The sequence below is a fragment of the Talpa occidentalis genome, unplaced genomic scaffold, assembly GCF_014898055.3.
Source record: "Talpa occidentalis isolate TD23 unplaced genomic scaffold, MPIMG_talOcc4v2.1 talOcc4.13, whole genome shotgun sequence".
NCBI classification, from domain to species: domain Eukaryota; kingdom Metazoa; phylum Chordata; class Mammalia; order Eulipotyphla; family Talpidae; genus Talpa; species Talpa occidentalis.
The window spans coordinates 2,388,063-2,401,583 of NW_023601322.1; positions in this window are offsets into that span (position 1 = coordinate 2,388,063).

The following is a 13,521-nucleotide window of genomic DNA, read 5'->3' on the forward strand; positions in this document are numbered from 1 at the left end:
GCTGCAGAGGGACGGGCTCCCATGGGGAGGCTCCGGGCTCCTGTGGGGAGGCCCCCCCCCCTCCCGGCTCCACCCTCGTCCTTGGAGGAGCGGGTTGCTGTGCTTCTGTTCCCACAGGGTCACCCCGATTCCAAGGCGCATCTATTTCCTTTGAGCACCATGTCTGTCAATGCCGGCGTGCACGCACGTGCACCTGCAGATGGACGTCGAAGCCACTCAAGGTGTGGCCCGTAGATCATCAGGTAGCAGCGGGAGGATGTTTATGGCCCCAGGAGGCCCGTCTTCCCATTATGACTAAGTTCTGGTCTTTTTTTCCTTGCCCAGATAAATTGACTTCTTAGACTGTTACGGATTATGAAAGCAATTCCTGATCTTTGCAAGGAATTTTAAAAGTACAAAACAAAGGACAGAGATAAAAATAAAAACCACCCTCAAGGTGGTAGATGGGGGGAGGCCAGCGATGGAAAATGGATAAAAGGACAGACGTGATGGAGACTGAATATGAGGCCATGATGAACTAATATATGCCCCGGGAGACAGTCTTTTAGAAAAATAGAAAGGATTTGATTCACTAAGAGATGGAGCATGTGAATAAAATGTAATCAGTAAGGAAATTCAGTTAATAACCAAACCCCACATATTCTAAAAACCCCAGCAAGTTCTGAGGATTTAGGGTTGATTTGTCACTTTATATTCAAGTACCAGATAATACCAATATTCTTCCAGCTGCTCTAGAACACATGGAAACAGCAAATGCTCCCCAGTTCATTTTGAGTTTAAAAAACATTAAAAATTGCAGATAACATGTGCAGAAATTGCACGAAGGAAAAAATGCATGGATTGAGGAGTCAATCTAATCCAAACCCTGCTAACCCTGTAGTATCAGGGTGACCCCAGGAGTCCCCCAGTGCTTTGCCTGATGGAAGCTCCTTTTCTCTAATGTTTACCACCACGGTGACCCCTAGGCTATCGCATCTGTACTTTTCTGTGTGCTTTAATCACATAACTAGCATTCCTAGGCGCTTTAGTTTTGTCCATTTGTGAACTCCGTGAGAACGTTTTTGATGGAGGCCCCAAAAGTACAGTATGATTAAGAGGAAAAAAGAATATCAGAAAGATTTAAACTGGTGTTTGCAAGTGACTGATTTCCCACATCAATGCCCCAAACCATTGATAATTCATTGGCAGATTATTAAAAGACTCTTAGAGCAAGGATCCTACGTAAAATATCTACCTATAAAAATCAACTAAATCCTTTTAAAAGTTAATGATTAGAAAGTTTAAATAATATAATAATACTTGCCAAAAACCCCACCCAAAATAAAAACATCTCTATAATACTTGGGAACAACTTGCCTAAGTAGCTGTCAGACCATTCTGGAATAACCTCACAACTTTCTCAAAAGACATTAATAAAAATGTCCACAAAGTTACCAGTTTCCTTTTGGGAAAGACTCTCATAATGTCAGTTCTCAACCAATTAATCTACAAAGGCAATGCCATTGCATTCTAATTGCCAAAGCAGTTTTATACTTAACAAGCTAATGAAAAAGTTATGCAGAAAACTACAACTGAGAATGGAGAAAACAGTTTTTGAAGAAGGTGGTGGGACATGCTTTCAAAATTTATTTATCCGGGCCTCCCCGGTGGCACAAGGGGTTCAGATGCAACCTACGAAGCTATCTGCAGCCACTGCAGCACGACTTCCATCCCCAGCCAGGGAGCTACCCACACGGCGCGGCAGACCGCTCCTGTCTCCCCGCTGCTCCTCTCAGCAGTGGATTTCAGTATGTCTCCTTGTTCTGCTCCCCACTCTGTCTCTGGTGAATCCTCTCACCCGCCCCACCCCCACCTCTGGCCTGTACCCCAGTTCTTGAATGCATAAATAAATAAATCTTAAAAAAAGATTTATTTAGTAGCTAAAGTCCTTAAAACACCATGAAATTAGCTCAAGGGTAAATGGATAGGAAAATGACAGTAGGTTTGGGCAGTCATCGGAGAGGCCCATGGCTGGACGCTGGACATGTGGACAGCGGTCAGCATCTCCACTCATCAGAGAGGTCGTGTTGAAACCCGAGTCAGCGCCACTGCACACAGTCCTGTTGGCAAAAATGCAAAGCCCCGACTGCAGTGGCCCCGCACAGAATGTAGAGCCCGGAAGCCCCTCTGCCCTGCTGGGGCTGCAGCCTGTGTGGCTGCTCGAGCAGTCGTGCACGCCCTGTTGAGTGAGGGTTTGTGTGCCCTTCAGCCTGATGGCCATCTCTAAGCATCTATTGGCAGATTTGTGGCTGTGAGCCCCCAGGGCCGTGTGCAGTGGGTGGGCCGTGAGCAGCGAGTGGGCCGTGAGCAGCCGGAGGGCCGTGAGCAGTGGGTGGGCCGTGAGCAGCGGGAGGGCCGTGAGCAGCGGGAGGGCCGTGTGCAGCGGGAGGGCCGAGAGCAGCGGGAGGGCCGTGAGCAGTGAGTGGGCCGTGAGCAGCGGGTGGGCCGTGAGCAGTGAGTGGGCCGTGAGCAGCGGGTGGGCCGTGAGCAGCGAGTGGGCCGTGAGCAGTGAGTGGGCCGTGAGCAGCGGGAGGGCTGTGTGCAGCGGGAGGGCCGTGAGCAGCGGGAGGGCCGTGTGCAGCGGGTGGGCCGTGAGCAGCGGGTGGGCCGTGTGCTGCAGAAGGGCTGTGAGCACAGGTGCCTGAGGAGAACCGTGAGCACCTGAGGCCGTGAGCCACGGGAGGCCGCGAGCTCCAGTGCTCTGTCTCATCTCTCTGGAGCTGTTGGTACTAGCAGGACGGTGGAAGACCCTGTGTGGTGAGCACTGGAAAGTGCGTCAGTGTGCGCCTGCCCAGCCAGCGCCCACGTCGTGTGGGGCTGGCAATGAGAACACGGGCCTGCTGCCTGGATGTGACTCCACTCAGGGCCCAGCAGCGAGCGAGGGGAAGTGTAGGAACCCTCAGAACCAACTCCTGGTGGTTTTGTGGAAACCTGCACTTGTGGAAAATTCATTTACAGCGTTTAAAACCTGAGTGGAGGTGGGGAATGAGCTCTAGTCTGGAAGTGGTCACATTTGGGGGGAGAGGGGAGGAAAGGGGAGAAGTCCTGAGAATCTTTTAAAAGTGTGATTTGGGGCCTCCCCGGTGGTGCAGGTGGTTGAGCGCCGCGCTGTGAAGCTGTCCGCAGCCTCTGCAGTGTCAGTTCGATCCCGGCTGGCTGGCGAGAATCCCACATGGTGCATTAGACCTCTCCTTTCTCGCCCGCTGCTCCCCTCTGGAGTGTATTTCATCAGTCTGCCTGTTCTGCTCCCTGCTCTGGCTCTGGTGAATCCTCTCACCCTCCTGCACCTCTGGCTTGTACCCCAGCTCTTGTATAAAAGAAAAAAAAGTGACGTGAAGCCACCGTGGCCAATGTGGAGAAGTGACTGAGAGGGAGGGAGGCTGTGCATGCAGGTCCAGATGGCTGTCACTACCCACCCCCCACCCCGCCGTCTAACGCTCTCTGTGTCCTTTAGTGAGGACAGAGCGTGTTTCATGGGCGTTAGATTGGGAGCTCCTGGCGGCACTTCAATGTTTATAAAATTTGAGGTTACTTGAAATTCTCGAACCCTCTGCAATAAACAGCTGCTCTGCACCTGCAGGCTCATGGGCTGCCTCAGCAGCAGTTGTCGAGGCTGAGACCAGCAGGGACGGAGGTTGCGCCCCCGCCCCCCTGCCTGCACCTGTGAGGCCTCAGATACAGACCCCGATTTTTCTGTTGTCGAAGTTTTAGGACAAGTCTGTGAGGCCCGTGGAGCGGACGAGCTGTGACCAGCCCTGCCTGTGCAGAGCCGGCGGGAAGGTCTCCCCGGGGAGAGAGGCAGCGAGGCCTCGAGGCAATTACCTCTCGATGGGACAGAGAACACTTGCAGGGACACCTTTTTTCAAGTCAAAGTTCCGAGAAAAGGGAGGGCAAGAGCCGGAGGCGAGAAGGAACCTGACAGCCGAGGTCCCGCGGGGTGGGGGGAGAAGGCGGGGCCGGGGCGGGGGGAGAAGGCGGGGCGGGGGAGCAGTGAGGTGCAAAGACCCAGAGGGAAGCCCAGGCCGCTGAATGCCGGTGTCACCGGTTCTGGAGGAAACACGCCTGCGGGCTCCAGCTCCCCCTGCACCCCCTCCTCGTGGGGGCCTGAGCCACGTTGCCTGAAGCCCCAGGACGCCGCTTTCTAGTGTGTGAGGTGGGGAGACGGTCTCAGGGTCACCTGGGGGAGCGTGGGCCCAGCTCAGCTCGCCCGGCAGTGCGTGTGACCCGTGTGCGCTTTACGTCCAGTGCCGGGAGGGGGTGGCCGGTCTTCCTGGCCGGGGAGTCGGGCTGACAGCACGGCCCGGCTGGGGCTGTGTGTGTCCTTATTCTAAGGCAGTCGACTTTGGGGGGCGTGCGAGGCTTCAGGGGGATAGTGACGTGTGACTTCGACCCTCCGCTGCCTGCGGGCATGGGCTGGGCTGCAGACCCGAGGCCGCCTCCCTGCGTCCCCCTGTCCCAGGGCTTCGGTCCCAGTCGAGCAGGACGCCGCGCTGCAGGTCTCGGGCCAGGACGCGCTGTGATACCCGAGTCCCGTGACAGAGAACGGCGGAGATGCTTTGTTGGAGATGGCTCATAATTAGGGCCAGCACATAATTTCCTCTATTGTCACCAAAATGGTCACTCCCGGCCAAAAGAAATTATTCCCCCTTTGAGAATTTGTGGTGTAAGTGGTTGTTGCCACCCCCTGAGGAGTGTCTCCACAAGACTCACTAGACCTGTGGCATCAGCAGTTGACGTAGAGCAACGTGAAAAGTTTGGGGGCTTCATTTTCACTTGCTGGTCCTTTTGTTTATTCACCAGACACATCCATTCAACAAACGTCTAATGAATACTTTTTGTGCTGGACTATTGGCAAAGCGCAGTTGAATAAAACAATTTGTTCTCCCGAGGAAGTAATCATCCAGATGGAAGATGTGACAAGTTCCTAAAAAATGACAATACAAGGCAGAGTCTGGTAAATGCCAAAAGGGGGTTCTGCACCAAGAGTTTATAGACTTGGTGGAGTAAACCTTTTCTTCTAGCTGGGAAGGAAGGAACTAACGTCTGCTAAGCAGATGCCATGCACCAAAGGCCTGCATCCATGTCCCCTGCGTCCTAACGGATGGAGCTGGTGCTGACGGGTGGCGAGGAGGGTGAGAGCAAGGAAGGCAGGGCTTCTCTGGGTAAGGGTGAGCAGAGACGCAGGGTTGAGTTGGGGCAACGAAGCCCGTTCCAGAAACAGCAGGAGGGAGGGAGAGCCGAAGACTAAGGAGGCGGGGTGGGTTGGAGGGTTTAGACCGCTGCAGAGGCCTGGACGCCAGTTAGGCGTTTGGACATGACTTTGCTGGAGACGGGAAACCAACGTAGCTTTCTAAGCCTCAACATTCGTGTTTTAAGAAAATTAATTGGAATGCATCCAGAGTTTGCTTGACGCTGCCTCGGGAGGCGGGGCGGGGGGAGGGGGCAGCAGCTGAAGATGAGCTGAGGCGATGCTGGGCAAGCACCGGAAGGAGAGTCTCCCAGTGGGGAAGACTGTGCTGTGGACAGTGACCCCTGCCTTGGGTGACCTGCCTCTCCGCCTGGTCCCCGGCATTAGTGGCGCCACCTGGCGTATTTCCAAGGTTACTGGGTTAAAATCTACCTCCCTGCCCCCGCCCGCCCATAGAAGCTCGGGGTCCTTGTGTAGTTTGCCAAGAGCCGTGCCTCAAACACAAAGATGACCGTTCATTATATTTTGAATACATCAAGTTTAATGGAAAGTGAAGAGAAGCTAGAAATACTCAATTCTGAGTTTGACTTGATTTTCTCCAGGAAGATGGATTTGGGGACTGATAGGGAGAAATATCTAATGCTGTGCAGCCTGGTACCAGTGCCAAAGCACTTGTACATCATTTATCTACCTCCCAACAGCCACAAACGCCAACCTGAAAGGTAGTCATTCATTCATTTGATGTTTATTGAGAACTTACTCCGTGCCAGGTGTTGTGCTTATAAAGATGCATTTGAGGTACTTCCTGCAACTGAAGATCTCCCGGTTTGATGGGGAATTAGACTAGAATATGTCCGTGTGAGGCAGTTGCTCCAGAGAGAGGGAACTAGCAGGTCATGAATATACATGGGGAGAGACTTTTGTATGGAATTGAGTCAGGGGATTGTGGAGGCTGAGAAGTATCCAGACCTGTAGTCAGGAAACTGGAAACCCAGAAGTTCTAGTCCAAGTCTCGACTCACGACCCAGGAAGAACAGGTGTTTCGACTTGGATCTGAAGGTAGGAAAGAGTGTGACGTCAGCTGGGAGGCAGTCAGGTGAGGGGCGTTCCTCCTCACTCTGGGGAGGGTCAGCCCTTTTGTCTCATTTAGGCCTGCAACTGATTGGGTGAGACCCACCCGGGGAGGGCAATCTGTTTCTGTCCGTGGCTGGCTCCAGTGTCAGTCTCATCCGGAAGCACTCTCATAGACCCACTGAAAATCACGTTGCCCAAGTGTTTTGGTACCTGTGACCCGGTGCAGCTGACACAAAACTAGCCATCCCAGCATCCGTTGTTTTTACTGAGATGTCAACTAAGTTCTGTTCAAACTAATTCCATTTTGTAAAGGAGGTAAGAATAGAAATTGTTGCTAAATATCACTATCATTTTCATTTTGTAAAGGAGGAAATAGACATTCAGGGAGATTAGGTCATTTCCCATCACATACAGATGGGAAGGGATGGAGGCAGGAGCTGAGCCCATGTCTTCAGGCTCCAAATTTTGCATTTTTGCATTACCCAGAACATGCAATTCAAAGAAGGAATCGTATCTTAAGATAGTGAAGGAACATCCAGTTTTAAAAAGGGAAGGCTCGTTATTAGCTCAGTGGCAGCCTCAGGTGCCCCAAGGTCTCGGTCTCGGTGGGAGGCCTGTGTCTGCTGTCCCCGCGCCTGTCAGCACGGTCCCCTGGGCCGCAGGATGGACTGTGGTGGCCCTGGGCTGGGCACTTAGGGTTCACAGCCATCCTGGTTTAAGGAAAACAGACTCGAGGTAACGACAGACTCGCGGCCCTGGCTGTAGGAAGTGGGCCTGCATGAGGCCCCCCGAGAAGCTCATTCCTCATGCGCTGCTGCCTTCTCTTCAGAAGACCGGCTTCCTGACGGGCTTCCGGGCTCTTGCTCTCACGTCACGACAGGAGGTAGGTCTCTGTCACGGCAGGAATGGGCCATGGCGGGTTTTCTATGACCCTAGCAGACGGAGTAAAGGAGGAGAGAGTCCTAGAACCCTCGGTGGCTTTTCAGGCTTTTATCGGGATTTACCAGGCACACAGCAGGCAGGGGTGCAGGGGGGTCGGGAGGCTGGAGGCCTGCCAGCCTCCCAGCCCCCAGCAAGTCTTCACTCTATCTGGGCTCTCCAGTGCTCCCTTGCGTTCTCTCTGCTTCTCTCTGCTGGCGTCCCCATGACACCACCCTTATAAGCCCAGTCTTTCAGCACAGGTGTACCCACTTACGCATGCCCACACCCCACTCCAGGTGCCACCATCAGGCATGTGTTCAGGACCACAGGGATTCATTATCAATTCTAATGGTGGGAGGGCAGAAAACCCTGATACTTTTTTACATTACCCTACAGTCTCCATGGGAGGCACACCCCCACTCTGCCTGAGCTCTGCCTGAGACACACCCCCCCCAACACACACACACATTGTGGGTGTCCCTCTAAGGAAGGATGGACTGAGCATTTGTGTTTTCTTCAAAAACCCTGATGCTGACTCTGCCTGGGACTCAGGTTAGCTCGTCTGGTTGGCGAGGGCCTGTGTCCAGGCATTCAGCCCCCTGCCCAGGGGGACAGGGCACTCAGAACCCTCCTCCTTGGTGACTGGCAGGATTCTTGAGACTACAGTGGCCTACAAGATCGTCAACGCGCCCTGCTTAAATGTCGCTCAATTATAGCAGGAAAAAGGCACCCCATCCACTGCCCTCACTTCTGCCTTCAAATTCCTTTTGAGACTCTCCTCGCTGTGGGTGACACCTGCCATCTGAAAGGGGCGTTAGTCATCTTGATAACGTGAATTAATCATAAGCCGGGCCTGGGGGACGATATTGCAATCAAAGCCACAGAGACGGGAACGTTCCCGGCAGGAAGAGACCTCTGGAGCCTGAACTCAGCGCAGCTGCGCCCCACAAACTCCCAATCAAAGAGACTTACAAGCCGTGCCGAAAATTTTTGGCTGTTCAAAGTGCTTTTGTCACTGAAGAGATGTCGGTGGTGTAATTTCAGACTCCAACAAGAGAGAATTACAGTAATTACGGACACTTTGTGACCAGAACAGTTGCGACCGAAATGATACAGTCGAAGTCGTGTCTTTCTGGACCAACTGAATTCTGTCTTCTGTGTCAGTTTCTGAAGAATGTAATTGTTATTAATAAGACATTAGCAGGATATCATTTCCTCCCTCCATAACTTGATCTCGCCATAAAAGTGAGTGATTAGAACATTTAGAAACTGCACCAGGGTCCGTGATCTCAAATGATTCAAGGCTTCACTCGTTTCTGACATAGTTGATGCTTTTGGAAATGTACCCACACCCCCCCCCAATCTGTTTTCCATCACAGGGGAGTCAAAAACTGCCCTTTTGTTCTTTTAGGAGATTTTACAACTGTCAACTGTCTTTTTGGAGTGAGTGGGCAACTTTGGAGTGCGGTGTTCTCTCTGTTGTGGATGCAGACAGAGCTGCAGAGGAGCGCAGAAGCCCTGCCTGCTGTGTGCCGGAGCCACGCGGGCCTCGGGTCACGCAGTCCCCACAGCGTGTGCCCCCAACACTCCAGAGCAGGCTCGCCCAAGCCCCCTCTCGCTGTGCAAAGGGCTGCTAATGACAGAGGGGTGGGTGTGCGTGCGTGCATGTGTGTGTGTGTGTGTGTGTGTGTGCGCGTGTGAGTGAGAGACAAACACTGGATTACCTGACACCAGAAACGAGGCTGAGCCATGTGGGATGATGGGCCCCGCCCTCCCCCTCATCCTGAGCCCTCCTCTGGGGCTTACCCATAAAACTCCCCAAGAAAAGGCGGCATCTGAACACAAGGGGCCAGTCCAGCTCCTTGGGGACCATTCAGGCCTGGGACTCAGTGGTCAGGATGCTGCTGAGCGTCAGGCTGGACTTTCCCACCTTCCCCCTGGAGGGAGTAGGGCAGAGCCTGTGTTGGGGTCCACTCTGTGGCGTGATGGTGCAGGGACAGTGGGGCGAGCGTGTGGGGGGGCTCCAGTCGCAGCGTGGGGGCCGGGGCTTGTGATGCCTGGGCACGGGAGGGGCAGGGACCTGGGGGTGCTGTGGGCCAGGAGGGGAGACCCTGGGGGCCTGCAGATCTGCCGTCTTGGTGGTGATGAATGTGGAGCAACGAGAGCGAGGCCGACTGGGTGGTTTGCTGTATGGTCTGGGGCACAGAATTCAGGACGAGAGACAGGCCGGAGGCCCCTGGAGTCATGCATGAGAATTGGCCGGCGGCACCGCTTGTGTGGTGCTCAGGGAAAGAAGTTTTTATGACTCGGGCAAGTTTCTCCACCTCTTTAACTTTCAGTTTATTCATTTGTCAAGTGGGCTAATAATTCCCATAGCAGGCGCTGGTGATTGTTCACCACCTGCAAAGACCGATGTGTGCGCCGAGCTTCACCCAGCTGCACGCCAGCAACCCTCATGCTGGAGAAGTGTGTGCTGGAGCCCCGGGAAGTAGTCAGTGGCGGGGTGGGGGGCTCCAGAAAAGAAGCAGGAGAAAGCAGGGAGAACTAGCAAAGACTTGGTTGCTTTTCTTAATAATCATGTGAAACATGTAGCTTATTTCCCAAGATAGGCAGTGACAGCCTTCTAGCTCCTAGTTGAAGCGTTGGAGCCTTTCAGGACAATCTCTCATTGTCTGTTATTGCTTATATTTCAAGTGAGTAAAACCAAAGAAATATTTCTGATGAATTTTTAATTTAAAATATTGTTTGTCTAGCCATGTCACATCGTAATTCAAAACGAGCCTCTGCGGAAGAAGAGTTTGAGAATTCATTCCTCTTACGGAAAGTTTATCGTATAAAACAATTTTTCCAAGTTTTATCAGGCTGAAGCTTCTATTCCCGAGGAATGGTTTGCCCAAGAAGTGACTTACAGCCTCCAGGAAACGCAGGTAACAAATGTGAGTGGCAGGCGCCAGCGTTCCAGAGGTGTCTCAGCCGTCTGCGCGGCCCTAAATCAATGGATTCTGAAATCCCCGTCAGAAAAATTGATTATGACTCCTCGGGCCCCACTGTAAAATTACTCCTGTCACCCGCGTGTCACAAATCAGCCTCCACCGTGGGCCTTTCCTGGCAGCGCGTCCGTGTAACCTTGACTGCCAGGGGACGGTCTAGACTGCGGGGCCTCCCGCGAGCACGCGTCGCAGCCTCACGGAGCAACGGCCTCCTAGCGCAAGGCTGACGGGAGGCCTTTCTCCTTGTCGAGCTGGAAGGGAGGGTGAGAAAGTGGCCTGGGGCCCGGCGGCGGCGATTCGCGGGGGAGGGGAATCGGGCACCAGTGTTCGAGGTGGTTTGTCCAGAACCATGTGGGGCAGTTGCCCCTTGATGCTCCGGCTGCAGGTCCCTGCAAAGACGGGCGTGACATGCCCGAGCGCAGACTTGAGCCTGGGGCTGCCCAGGGCGGATGTCGCCGTAACCGGGACAACGCGGCCGACAGCCACACAGGCGAGAGTCCCACGGGCTGACGCTTCTGGAAGCCATTTGAGAAATCACGCTACAGAGAAATCACGAACGATGTGAATATCTGATGAGAATGAAGCGGCTGCTCCATGAAGCAAGCGGAGAAGAAACGGTTCTCGAACCTGCATGTCACCTGTGTGGTGCCCGCAGAGCGTCCGGGAGGTAGTGACCATTAAACCCCCCACTTAAGTCTCTCCTGACTCTGGCTTGGTTGGGCTTGGCCAGGCCCCTCACGTGACTGTGCCAGCGGGAGGGGTTGTAGGTCACAGGCCTGGGGCTTGGTCCCCCCACGCGGCCTTCCTGACGACCGGCGACCCGGCAGGTTGGGGCATCTACTCGCAGCCACTTTTCCCCAGAGAAGAGGCAGCCATTGCTGGACTCTTGGAGGCCGGGCCTGAAGCTGGCACTGCCCGACCTCTGCCAGCCCAGAGGCCACAAGGGCACGGAGGCCAGAGTCAAGGAGAGGCTGGAGTGTGCACCCTCAGAGAGAGAAGGGGCCGCTGGTGGGGTGTGTCCCTGCCAAGCAGGCCAGCGTTTCACAAGCAGTTTTCTCCAGGAGGAGCGGTTAGCTTTCCACAGATCTCGTCTCCAGGCTTTCCGTCTCCTGAATATTATGCTGGATTTCTACGTTATCATCCTCAAAAGAAAAAATCCCTCTCTCCAGCACAGTGCCCTCATCATCGCGTGTAATAAGACTATCACAGCGTCCGGGTTACAGCCTGGTCCCTTGTTCCGTGTCTGTGCTGGCTCCTTCGCCTGACGCGGCCGCAGTCACTCAGGCCAAGCGGGGGTGGCGGAGGAGATGACCGAGGCCAGGAACTAGAAGGCGCCTGCCTGAAAATTTAGTGCCCGGTAAATGATGATTCTGTTTTCTCTAGAAAACTTTCTTAGCGTTTTGACACACATACGGCATCGTAGCGCTGTTCATAGTTTTCTTTTGGGGGAGGGGCTTTGTGAGTCACATACCGCCTTCTTTGTGTTATGTCAACAACCCACACTTAGATTTCTTTGTTCAAACAAAAATTACCCTTTGGTCATGTCATCTTTCTGGACTGGAGGGAATTCTCCAGTTTCCACGGTAAGAGCTGCTTGTGCAGGCGTCTGAGGACCTGGCCGAGGCCCGAGCCGCTTCCTCTCGCAGGCGCTGGCCGGCCCGTGTCTGGGCTCGCGAGCCCCGGCCCTCGCTGCGCTCTGCGGCTCGCTGGCCGCGGGGCTTCTTTTCCAGATAACTGGCACTTTCACTTTCCACGGGTGGGTGGCCCCTCACTTGGGGCAGCCCCCCTTGAGCCTGGGCCTCAGCTGAGGTTAGTGGATCGGCTCAGACGCTTGTGTCTGCGGGAGCAAGTGGCAGAGAAGAGTTCAGAGAAGCTTCTCCTTTGGGCTGCAGGGTCTGGGAACCGTTGACTGTCTCGCCTCACCTCAGAGGCAGAGCCTGGGAGACGGGTCCTGAGCCGCTGGGTCTGAGCAGTGCGGGCGCCGCCGGAGAGGAAATGCGCAGGGGGGTTTGCAGTGAAGCTCTTGCTAATATCGGGACGGGGGTTTCAGCTTTCTGCTTCCGCAGAAGTGTCTGTGAGAAGAGAGATCTGACCTGGTGTGCGTCCACTTAGCCGCCCCGGGCCTGGCCCCTTCTCGGGGCGAGGACATCTCTGCCATGCCCACCGCCGCGGAGGAGACGCGCAGGGCCTCTGTCCCGCCCCAAGTCGTGCAGGGCGGTGTGGACCCCTCAGTTCTGCGGCCTGCTCTGCTTCCCGACTTAACACGAGCGGGGAGCTTTGTTTCAGCTTAAATGAAGCTTCTCGTGCGAGTTGGAATCCTTGCAGGCCAGAACTTGTTGGAGTTGCTGACACCACTTCATGCAAAGTGGCACCACTGGGGCCTCTGCCGTCGCCTCCCCCACGGAACAGACAGACCCGCGTGCACCGCGCCGGGTGCTCTGCAGAGCTGGAGGGAGGTGGTGGGAGGCAGGAGCTTGGAATAATTGTGAAGCTTCTTGACTGATTCCTTGCATTTATGCTCGAGTGACAATCCAGCTACCTACGGAGACAGGCAGATATCTATTTAAGGGAACACCTTATTTTTGGAAATGTTATTTTTTTTCCAAAAGGGTAAGAGACTTAGCGACTTTTTTTTTTTTGTTCCTAGAGAACTTTGTCAACTTGATGATTGCTTGACAGAGAGGAAAGTTTCTGCAAGGCTTCTTGAGTGTCACTGGATCTGGGAGCTGGAGTGGATCTTGGTTCATTCCAGCTGCCGTTTTATAGGCCAGAAAAGAGCCAGTGTGGGAACGCCAGGGGCCCCTCCATGCGGCTGGCGGACAAGGAGCGGAGCCGGAACATCCTCACCTGCATGGTCTGACTCCCCGCTTCCATCCCAGATCGCAGGCGGATCCCTCCCTGCCAGCCGCCGTCACTGCCCTCCTTGGGGTTCCTCGTGTTGGTTACGCTGGGCCTGGGGTTCTCCTTTGTGGGCGACAGTCAGGAAGGTCGTCTGGGGTGTCCTTGGAGCAGGGGCTGTGACGTTCGTGACCTTCTCTCAAAGGACTGTGTGATCTGAAAAACTGCAGGTGGCAAGTGCAGGGAGGGCCGGGCACGTGTGAGCCCTTTTGTCCATGTCCTCCATGGTCTTGGGCGACACCGGCCAGGAGCTGGGCCCCTGGGTTCCCTGTAGTTCCGGCCCAAGAGTGGGGTGTTGTTCCCCGTGACGCCACCCAGAGTTGTTATTGCAGCAGACTTGTTTCCCATTGGTCTCTGGCGTGCCCGTGTCAGCTGGCTGAAGCGTTCTTAGGAGAGGGTGTGATTCCAAAC